The sequence below is a fragment of the Canis lupus genome, chromosome 37 (genome assembly GCF_003254725.2).
Source record: "Canis lupus dingo isolate Sandy chromosome 37, ASM325472v2, whole genome shotgun sequence".
Classification (NCBI taxonomy): domain Eukaryota; kingdom Metazoa; phylum Chordata; class Mammalia; order Carnivora; family Canidae; genus Canis; species Canis lupus.
In genome coordinates, this window is record NC_064279.1 from 5,522,918 (window position 1) to 5,535,066 (window position 12,149).

A 12,149-nucleotide genomic window follows, 5' to 3' on the forward strand; every position below is an offset into this window, starting at 1 on the left:
TTTCACGTTCATGGATTGAAAGAAACTGCACCTCTAATGGCTTATGCACAGAGCATTCATTACTCAAGCATGATTGAGATGATCAGGTTGATGAGGCTTGGGATTTTTGAGCTGATGAGATTGAAATGAGATTTTGGACTTGATGGTTGAGAATCTTGGGGTAGGGTGCATATATTTTATATAACAAACAGACACAAATCTTTGGAAGCAGGAGGGTAGGCTGAAGTAGGCATAATAATGGCCCACCAAGTATGTCCATATCCTAATCTCCAGAACCTAAAAATATGTTATGTTACCAAGTAATGGGCAATTAAGCTTTTAGGTGGAAACAAGATTGCCAGGCAGCTGACTTTAAAATAAGGGAATTATCCTAGATTATAACAGTGATCCCCATATATAATCACATGGATCTTTAAATGGATAATAAAGAAGTAGGAAGGGTCAGAACCAGATTGAAGCATTATGAGAATGACTGACTGGACCTTGCTGGCTTTGAAAAAAAAAAATGAGCCCCATATAGTCAATAATATTGTAATACTTAGGTGACAGCTGGTAAGTACACTTAATTGTAGTGAGTATTTCATAATATAAATCACTGTCATACAACTGAAATGAATATAATATTATATGTCAAATATACAGCAACTAATAACTTTTAAAATTTTTAAATAAAAGAAAGAAGGACAAACCAAGCAATGTGAGCAGCCTCTGGAAGCTGGAAAGGGCAGGAAAATGGTTCTCTCCTAGAACCTCCAGAAAGCAACAGAGCCATGTGGACAGCTAGATTTTAGCCCATTTTCTGGTTTCAATCCTCCCGAACTATAAGCTAATACAGTTGCATTGTTTTAAGCTACTTTTAAGCTACTAAGTTTGTGGTTATTTATTATAGCTGCAATAGGAAGCCAATACACAAAAAAGATGGAGGAACTGTGATAGGACCAAAAGAGATTAAATGCTATCTGATGTCCTGGATTGAATCCTGGAACTGAAAAAAGACATTACTAGAAAACTGTAGAAGGAACGAAGATGTCCTTCAACAGATGAATGGATAAAGAAGGTAAGGTTTATATGTATATGTGTGGCCTATATACACATATACCACAATGCAATATTACTCAGCCAGCAGGAAGATTGAATACATACCATCTACATCGAAGTGGGTGAAACTGGAGGGTGTTATGCTAAGTGAAATAAATCAATCGGAGAAAGACAATTGTCATATGGTTTCACTCATATGCAGAATATAAGAAATAGTGCAGAGGACCATAAGGGAAAGGGGAGCAAACTGAGTGGGAAAAAACCAGAGAGAGAGACAAACCACAAGAGACCCTTAACTCTGAGTAACTGGGCGATAAGCATGAGGGAGGGCGTGTGATGCGATGAGCACTGGGTGTTATAGGCAGATGATGAATTCCTGAAAACTGCATCTGAAACTAATGATGTACCATATGCAGGCTAACTTAATTTAAATAAATTTTAAAAGAGAAAGTATTTGAAAATAAATTACTTTTTTAAAAGACAAAAAAAGAAAATCTGTTGAAATTCAAATAAAGTCTAGAGTTTCATTAACAGCATCATTACAATGTTCGTTTCCTGTTTTTGATAAATGTACCATGGTTAATATCAGTGGAAGCTGAGTGAAGGGTATTTGGAACTCTCAATGCTATCTTGATACTTTTTTCTTAGATATAAATCTATTCTAAAATAATCTATTAAAAAAATATATAGCTAAGAATGAAAGGAGAGATTCGGGGTCATCAAGTATCATTTGTATCATTGCATGCTCATTTTTAAATGCTTAATTTTTTCAAAATTTTCTCAAGCAATGCAACTTATTTGATGTTATTCTTGAAATTATTTTTAAGAAATCATATATATGAAATAGAATGTTTATTCTGGACGTGGCTGACATTAAAATTATGAACTAGGAAGTTTGAGTGACAGGTCTTGCTTCTCTCATTTCTACCTTCTTTTCTCATTTGTTCCTTACCTGTATTTGATTCATTTCTTTCTCCAAGTGGTTTCATCCTGTGCTTTGCAGTTGAAGAAAGAAATAGGACTGATAAAAATAATTTGCATCAAAGTGCTAGTTCAAAAGAATCAGGCACTGAGGATAACTGAAACTGCTGACAGCATAATTCTCTAAATATATGAATAATTTTTTTCCTAGAATTTCCCTCTTCTATCACTATTTTCATATATAATAGCTAAGTTCTATATTGTATTTTATACCTGCCTGTAATTTGGATAAAATGGATAGTATGGGGGAAAAGTTTTAATACACAAATTATTAGTTATTCCTTTGAATTTTCTTTTTTTTTTTTTTTTATTTATTTATGATAGTCACAGAGAGAGAGAGAGAGAGAGAGAGAGAGACACAGGCAGAAGGAGAAGCAGGCTCCATGCACCGGGAGCCCGATGTGGGATTCGATCCCGGGTCTCCAGGATCACGCCCTGGGCCAAAGGCAGGCGCCAAACCGCTGCGCCACCCAGGGATCCCTTCCTTTGAATTTTCTAAGCTATCAACTACTGACCACCACCACCCCTCCCCTAGGCTCAGTCAAATTCTTTTCTGGTAAAATCTAACATTCTAGAATGCATTAAGAATAACAATAGCTTTCTACTGCAAGAACTTTAACCACCAAAGTAATTTCATTTTCACAGCAACAATGTATGGTGAGTATAATCATCATCCCATTTTATAGATGGAGAAACAGAGGCTAAGAGAATTTCAATAGTTTTCTCAAGGTGAAGCAAGCAGTTTAGAACAGAGGATGGATTTGAAGTGAAGTAGTTCAACTCTGGAGCACAACCCAGGCTTTGCTCTCTCACTATACCGCCGCCCTTCCTCAGCCCTCATCCTACCCTACACATGTGCTGCCTGGGTAACTTAAGAGAATTCTTTACTTTCCCTCTGCATCCATCATATTAATACCAACACACTAAAACAGAAAAATATGAATTGCACATGGTACACAGTAGTTATATTGAAAAAGCTTTTTTAAAAAAATTAACATGGCATCTCTATTTTTTCAAAATTATTATTTTTGAATATATATGCATACTATTCTTTCATTAGGCTCATGAGCAAACTTCTGACATGATGATGTGGCTCACTCATGTCCCTCCAGTAAAGTACGTGTCATGTAGTACAGGAAACATTTACTACAGATAAAAGTAAAGTTCAGTTTCCCTTTAATTTTGGGTTCCAAAGAGAAAGCAGCTTTTCCAGGACACGGATTTCCCATCTTATTTCAATGATGCCTTTTGATAAGGAAAGTACACATATGCAGGTATAATTTATCACATGAGGATGAAAGGCATTGTGTGCAGGTACACTTGTAGAGTCTCATTTCATCCTCCTAAAAAATATAACTTAAAATATATTACTATGGAATTAGAATAGAGTATCTTGAGTGATCCTGTTAGACATGTGTCAAAAATCTTAATTACTTGATAAGCAAAATATGCGAAAGACAAGTTTCAAGGACATGACTACGGAGAGAAAAGTCTACAAGAAGTACGAAGGAGGGGCACTAGCCTGGCTTCATGAAAAAAGCAGCAGACTCCTGAGCTGTGACTCAGGATCCTGGTTCTTCCTGAGATACTCTGGCAAATGTCAAATAGAGAAAACAAAGATTTCTTTGAACTGAAATGTTATTCAGACATTGCTTTAGAGTAGGCTGCTGGAAAATCAATAATTACTATATTTTAGGGGTTTCAAGAGAACTTAAGACCATGACTAAGAACTTATTCCTACAAGAATTTGAAAAAGAAAAATTAAAAATCTAACCCCTCAAGCCAACCCAAGCTCCAATTTTCCTCTCAAATAGCCAAAATGAAGATGGATTAGATGAGCTAGGGGCAGTGGGGAACAATCTAACATTAACTTGAATGAATTTGGAGCACATACTGTAGAAGGCACTGGATGCTATTTTACTTAATCCTCATAACAGTATCATGTGATGCAGACTTTAGAAGCCATACACCATAAATGAAAACAATGGAGACTCTAGAAGCATAAGTCAATCAAGATCGCATATAGCGAAGTTTGAGCCAGGTCTCCTTTCACTGAAGTCTTCCTCTCTCTCCAGTGCAACACACAGCAATCAATGGGGTATGACCTGGAGTGCACAAGGAAACCATCCCCAAAATCATCACCTACAAAGAGTGACAAGGGCACCTGGGTGGCTCATCTTGATTTTGGCTCAGTTCATGGTCTCAGGGTTGTGAGAAAGAGCCTGGGTTCAGGCTCCCCACTGGGCAGAGCCTGCTTAGGATTCTCTCTTTTCCTGCCCCTCTACCACTCCTCTTCTGTAAATAAATAAAATAAAATAATAAAATAAAATAAAATAAAATAAATAAAATAAAATAAAATAAAAGTGATATGATTTCCAAAATCACACTTACTTAGTTCTTCCTTAAGTCTATTTAATTATTTTCTAGTAAGTTCATATGTTAAATGCAAACGGTTGAGGATTATTCCCACTATACATTTTTTAATTGAAAAAAAATGAACTTGTCAAGAAATATAAATGTAGAATAGGCCTAAATAAATTATACTTTAAAAAAGGGAAAAATCTAAATGCCCCCAAATGAGTTTAATTACATAAGTTGTAAAGAGATCCAGTCATTAGAATAAAGACTTCCAGTAACAAAGACTAAGTTAAGTTATAATGCAAAGAAAAAAAGAGCAAAATACAAAGTACTATGTGGAGTCTGATTATAACTATGTCAAGATGCAAAGACAATTAAAGACTATCCAAAAAGCATAAAAGTGATGCATTAAGGTGATAAAATTTTGAGTAATTATTCTCATTTTTGCTTTTGTTCATATTTTCTTTGGCATACTTCGATTGGTTTTTAGAATTTCTTTTTTTTTAAGTTTTTTATTTATTTATTCATGAGACACAGAAAGAGAGGCAGAGACACAGGCAGAGGGAGAAGCAGGCTGGCTCCATGCGGGGAGCCTGATGTAGGACTGGATCTCTAGGATCTCTAGGATCAGGCCCTGAGCTGAAGGTGGCGCTAAACTGCTGAGCCACCAGGGCTGCCCAGTTTTTATAATTTCTTAATGAGAAATCAAAGAACTTTTAGAAGCAACAGACTTAGTCTTTTTTTTTTTTTTTAATTTAAACTCAAGCCATACAATAGCCTCCTCTTTGAGATACAGAAGTTTTTTTTTTCAATTTATTTCCCACAGCATATACTTTCTTATACCAAGTAGATGCTTAACATTCATTTTTACTGAATACATTTTTTAAGAGTAGACAAAAGCAAAGATCACCCTATGCTTAGAAAATATTTCCTACATAAGCTCCCTAGTTAGAAATGTATTTGTGCAAATTAGTTCCTCTTTTAAGATGTAAATGCATCAAATAGCTAAATGAGCAAAAAATGATTAGAGAACACACAAGAGGAGAGACACACATGGCTAATAAACATTAAATGAAAAGTTCAACCTCATTAATAATCAAAATAAAAATTAAAATATCAGTTTTTTCTCATGAAACAAAAATTTTCATGGGAATTCTCAATGCCAACTGGGGTACAAACAAGAATATAAATATATGCCTTTCATAAATTGCTGGTAGGACTGAAAGACTGGTACTTTCTTGAAAGCAATTAAGCAAAATAATCCTAACTTTTGATGCAAGAATTGCATTTCTAGGAATCTAATTAAAATTAAATATAAAAAATTAAAAATAAAGTTTTATTCACGGATGGTCAATGCAGTATCATAATTCCAAAACAACTGAAACAGTGTTAGCATCTATGATAAAGAAAAAGAAAACTAAATTTTTGCAAATCAATTCACTAAAATACCATTTCAACTTTATAATCAAATTTACAAAAATATTTAAATATAAAAAAATTCTCAAGGTACAACATTAGTTGGGATAAGTAATTCATAGATCTTATAATGTATCATGACCTCACTTTTAAAAATATTTAAGCATAGGCAAAATATTGGGAAAAAATAATAGGAATACCTTTCTCTGTACTTAACATGATTTCCATGTTCCAATTTATTTTCATAGTCAAATTTCCTAAGAAGATATTTGTTCTATATAATTAGCATTTTAAAAATGTATTCTATGTATTTTGATTTCATTACTAGAAATACAATCTGAAAAAATTAACCCAAATAAAGAAAAATTTACTAAAAAAAATGTTCATACAGGCTTTATTTAAAATAGTAAAATTGGGGGACTAGAGAATTAAAGAGAGTGTGGTTTCTAAAATAGACCAATTGTCTGTTAATAGTATGTTTAATTCCCCTCATGTTATGTGAAACATCTTATTTTAGTGTGCAAACATGAAAGGTACTAGGACAGAGAGGAGAGGTACCTCCTTCCCTCTCTCTCTTTCTCTCTCTCTTGCTCTCTCTCATCTTCTTCCTAGAGAGCTAAATTCAGGATTGGAGCAGGGATCGGTTCCTGTTCTTCGAGCACTACAGCAAGATAAGGAAGATGACCCTGTTCCTCTGGGAGTTTGGGCCTTGCTTCCTAACCGTCTCAAAGCATAAACACACATAAATAATAGAAAAAGAGAGAGAGGTTTTAGTAATATAGGAAAATAGTTTTGACATGACAGCTAAATTTTGAAAAGCAAAGCAAAATTGTGAAATCAAGTGTAACTTCGGCCCTCTATTCGCACATGAAACTGGCCTGTTGAACAGCCCTTGAACTCGGTGGGGTACAAAGATGGTGTGATTTGACTTTTCTCTATTCACTGTCTTCAAACATGTTCTGCTGAATTTCCTTTCCCCATCCCTAATAACATCTTGGACAGATTTTATAGTTTCCCAGTCGCTTTCAAATATTAAATATTTCAGTCTAGTCTAATTGATTTTAAAATCTCAATCTTGCATTCAGTTCCATGTTCATCCTGGCCTTTCCCCCAGCAGGAGGGAACTTGGAAGAGAGACCAATCAGCTGTCCTTCACTCTTCCCCTCTCCTCTTCTTTTAGCGCTTCTACAAATGGATGGGTAGAGAGATTACAGAAATAGACCAAAAATATACTATTTACTGCAGCTAATGTGGCCCCTCTGGCATCACTGCTCCCAAGGATTCTGGCACAGACTCTCAGCAGGCCCTGAGGGAGGCCCCTCTCCCAACAGCCCGCTGACATGGGCAGTTCACTCCAGAGTTGCTGCTTCTAATTCCACTCCCCTTCCACTTCCAGCTCTTTGACCTCAGGCATAGCAACTTCTTATAGACACATCTCCAGTGGCAAGGAAAACAAAAGCAAAAATGAACTACTGAGCCTTCATCAAGATAAAAAGCCTCTGCACAGTGAAGGAAACAATCAACAAAACTAAAAGACAGCATATGGAATAGGAGACCATATTTGCAAATGACATATCTGATACAAGGTTAGGATCCAAATTCTGTAAAGACTTTATTAATCTCAATACCCCCAAAAAAATAACAATCTAGTTAAGAAATGGGCAGAAGACATGAATAGATATTTTTCTGAAGAAGACATCTAGATGGTTAACAGACGCATGAAAAGATATTCCATATCATTCATCATCAGTGAAACACAAATCAAAATAACAATGAGATACCACCTCACACTGGTCAGAATACCTAAAATTAACAATTTAGGAAACAACATATTTTAGCGAGGATGTGGAGAAAGAGGAACCCTCTTACTCTGATGGTGGGAACGCAAGCTGGTGCAGCCACTCTGGAAGACAGTATGGAGGTTCCCCAAAAAACTTGAAAACAGAACTACCCTATGCTCCAACAATTGTGCTACTAGATAGTACATAGTTACCTAAAGGATACAAAAATACAGATTCAAAAGAGTACTTGCACCCCGATGCCTAGAGCAGTGTTATCAACAATAGCCAAACTAAGGAAAGAGCCCAAGGGTTCAGTGACTGATAAATGGATAAACAATATGTGGTATATATTCAATGGAATAGTCCTCAGCCATCAAAAAGAATGAAATCTTACCATTTTCAGCAGCTGGATGGGGCTAAGTGTATTATGCTAAGCAAAATAAGTCAGTTAGAGAAAGACAAATGCCATATGATTTCATTCGTATGTGGAATTTAGAAAACAAAACAGATGAACAAGTGGGAAGGAGGTTAAAAAGAAGGAGAAGGAGAGGGGGAAGCAAACCAGAAGAAACTCTTAATGATAGAGAACAAACTGAGGGTTGATGGAGGGAGGTGGGCTGAGGATGGGCTAAATGGGTGATAAGGATTAAAGAGGGCACTTGTTATTATGACCACTGGGTGTTATATGTAAGTGATGAATCACTAAATTCTACTGCTGAAATCAATATTATACTACATGTTAACTAACTAGAATTCAAATTAAAATTTGAAATAATAAAGATATACATATACTTTGAATATCTTTGTAACACTGAAAAAGAATTACAAGTATTTGTTACTAGATGGTAATGGTATAGGTGTATTATCACCTATAGTATAGATCTTCCTCAACTTACAGTGGGGTTACATCCAAGAAACCCGTCATAAGCTGAAGATACCATGAGTTGAAAATGCATCTAATACACCCAACCTACTGAACATCGTAGCTTAGCCTAGTCTACCTTAAATGTACTCAGAAAACTTGTATTAGCCTACAGTTGGGCAAATTCATCTCATATAAAGCCTATTTTATAATAAAATGCTGAATATTCCAAGGTAATGGATTGAATACTGTACTGAAAGTGAGTAACAGAATGGTCACATGGGTACAGAATGGTTGTTACGTGCCTCAGTTGTTTACCTGCACAATTGCGTGACTGATGGGGAGCTAGGGCTCACTGCCACTGCCTAGCATCGCAAGAAGCATGGTACTGCATATTGTTAGCCCGGGATAAAATCAAAATTCAAAGTACAGTTGCTATTGAATCCAAACTGCTTTCACATCATCTTAAAGTAAAAAAAAAAAAAAAAAAAATCTTAAGTGAAACCATCCTAAGTCAAGGACCATACGTGTAGACGTATATAATATACTATAAGCATATTATTTCCTCCTTACCTTGTTAATTTTTCTAAGTTTTAAAGGGAAACTGTGTCCAAAATTAAGAGGAATATTTTAGATGATATTCAAATGTAATGCACACATCTTCATATTAAAGTGATTGGGGATTATTTTTATTTTTGTATTTTCGACTTTATTGAGGCATAATTGACAAATAAAATTGTATATATTTAAAGTGTACAATGTGATGATTTGACATAGGTATACTTTGTGAAGTGATTACACACCATCTAATTAATTAACACATCCATCACTTCACATAGTTAGCTTGTTTGTTTGGAGAGAATATTGAAGTTCTCTTCTCTTCGCAAATTTCAAGTACACAACACAGTATTACCAGCTGTAGTCATCACGCTGTATATTAGATCCCCAGAGCTTATTCATTTTATAACTGAAGATTTGTACTCTCGGACCAGCATCACCCCATTTCTCCCACCCCCTGATCTTGCTAACTACCATTTTACTCTGTTTGATGAGTTTGGCCTTTTTTTCATTCTACATATAAATAGAATTTAATGATTCATCAGTTGCACATAATGCCCAGTGCTCATTACATCAAGTGTCCTCCTTGATGCCCATCACCCAATTACTCCGTTCTCCCATCCACCTCCCCTACAGCAACCCTTAGTTTCTTTCCTAGAGTTGAGTCTCATATGGTTTACCTCCCTCTGTTTTTTATCTTCTTTATCCATTCATCTGTCAATGGACATCTGAGGTCTTTCCATAGCTTGGCTAGTATGGGCATTAGTGCTACAAACATTAGGGTGCAGGTGCCCCTTTAGATCACTATGTTTACATCCTTTGGATAAATAACTAGTAGTGCAATTGCTGGGCCATAGGGAAGCCCTATTTTTAACTTTCTGAGGAACCTCCACACTGTTTTCCACAGTGGCTGCACCAGTTTGCATTCCTACCAACAGAGTAAGAGGGTTCCCCTTTCTCCACATCCTTGCCGATATCTGTTGTTTCCTGAATTATTAATTATAGCCATTCTTACAGGTGTGAGGTGGTACCTCATTGTGGTTTTCATGTATATTTTCCTGATGCCAAGTGATGTTGAGCATCTTTTCATGTGTCTGTTGGCCATTTGTATGTCTTCTTGGGGGAAATGCCTGTTCATGTCTTCTGCCCATTCTTAACTGGGTTTTTTGGTGTTTTTGTGCTGAGTTTGGTAAGTTCTTTATAGACTATGGATATTAGCCTTTTATCTGATAAGTCATTTGCAAATGTCTTTCCCCATTCTATAGGCTACCTTTTAGCTTTGTTGACTGTTTCCTTCACTGTGCAAAATCTTTTTATCCTGACGAAGCTATTGGGAGCTATTGGGAAATAGCTCATTTTTGCTTTTGTTTCCCTTGCCTTTGGAGATGTGTCCAGCAAGAAGTTGCTGTGGACAAGATCAAAGAGACTACTGCGTATGTCCTCGTCTAGGATTTTCCGCATCATATTTTCTTTATCCATTCATCTGTGGACAGACACGTAGCTTGTTTCCATACCTTGACTATTGTGAATAATGAGCAATAAACATCAGAGTGTAGATATCTCTTTGACATATTAATTTCAATAATTTTAGGTAAACACCCAGAAGTGGAATTCCTGGGCCATAGGGTAATTCTATTTTTAATTTTTTGAGGAAACTTCATAGTGTTTTCCATCGTGGCTATACTAATTTACATTCCCAGTAATAACACACAAAATTTCCCTTCTCTCCACATCTCACCAATATTCATTATCTGCTGTCTTTCTCACAAAAATCATCCTAACAGATGTGCAGTAATATCTCTTAGTGATTTTGATTTGCATTTACCAAATAATTTGTGGTGTTGAGCATCTCTTCATGAACCTATTGGTCATTTCTATATCTTTTTTGAAAAAATATCTATCCAGGTCCTTTGCCCACTTTTAAATCAGATTGTTAGGAGGTTTGGTTTTTTTTTTTTGTTTTTTTTTTTGTTGTTGTTGTTGTTATTGAGTTATGTAAGTTCCTTAACATCTGAAAGTGATTGAACAAGCATCCCCATCGACTGTTATAAAAGAGATTATTTAATTGTAGATACACAGAAAGTGTCCAGACAGTGGCAGATTATTCACTAGACAGACAAATCAAGAAATTATTCTTTTTGAAAAAAATGGTTTTAACCTACATAGCTATACACACCCATTGGCTCACGTAGTTATTGAATTTTCATAGTGTCAAAAGAAAAAAACATTTAAGTAAGCCACCTTAAAACCATGGCAAAATTTTAATTAGGTAATAAAAATACAGAATGAGACTTTACTTTGAAATACAAAATTTTAAAATAAGTTTATTTCTATTTAATGAAAGAGATGATATGCTTACAACCATATGCCAATTCTTAAAATTTACCAAGAAATGAATCCATCCTCACTGGGTTTCTTAATTTTTTTCACATTCATACAAAATTGCCTATGTTTTCATCAGCAGAATCATTTGAGAAGGTTGTTTTCTTTCAGTATTATTCAAAGATTCATCCATTTTCCAAAAAGATTTCTTAATCCTTTGAAATTTAAATCATTCTCTTTTGAAGAACTTAGTCATCATGTTTGTCCCTTTTTATTTCAATTGGTAACATGTGTAATGCTGCCAGGTTCACAATATCAATGGTGTCACGTGTGATTAGAGCAGTTCTCCAACATTATTTTCCATAAAATTAAGTTGCTTCCAAATCTGCAGTTATGCCTTAAAATTTATTACAATTTTATTTGCAAAAATTGGATGTCTGTATCTTTATATAATCATAGATAAAGATGATGACAAAACTCACCACTTTTGGTAGAAAAGGGTAAATATATTCATGTTATGAACACTTTTATTTCTCTGATAACATCAAATAAAAGAGATTGGATAGTGATGACGAGGACAGAGAACAGTCCTTTACATGTGTATGTGGGTATGCATTAAATACTTGGACCCTGAGAGCACTACCATGTTATCCAGAAAACTTTAGTGCAAAAGCTGAATAAAACTAGGTAAGCATCCTCTCCCATTTTCAGTCCCCAAATATGCAAATAGACTGGGTGACTTAAACCAGATATTATTATATATAATAGTCATAACATTATCTAGCCCAGGAATTCTGCTATACTGATGACTATTTTACTTCCTCTTTTTTTAA

At 35.2% G+C, this 12,149-nt stretch overlaps 1 long non-coding RNA gene across 1 annotated transcript in view; it reads left to right on the forward strand.

The window, feature by feature from the left end:
* Positions 1–2,611: 2,611 nt before the first annotated feature.
* LOC112656733 (uncharacterized) overlaps positions 2,612–12,149 on the forward strand; it is a 39,974-nt gene continuing 30,436 nt past the window's right edge. The window contains exon 1 of the long non-coding RNA XR_003134624.1: positions 2,612–2,676. This is a non-coding gene — a long non-coding RNA (uncharacterized LOC112656733). The remainder of the gene's footprint in view (positions 2,677–12,149) is intronic.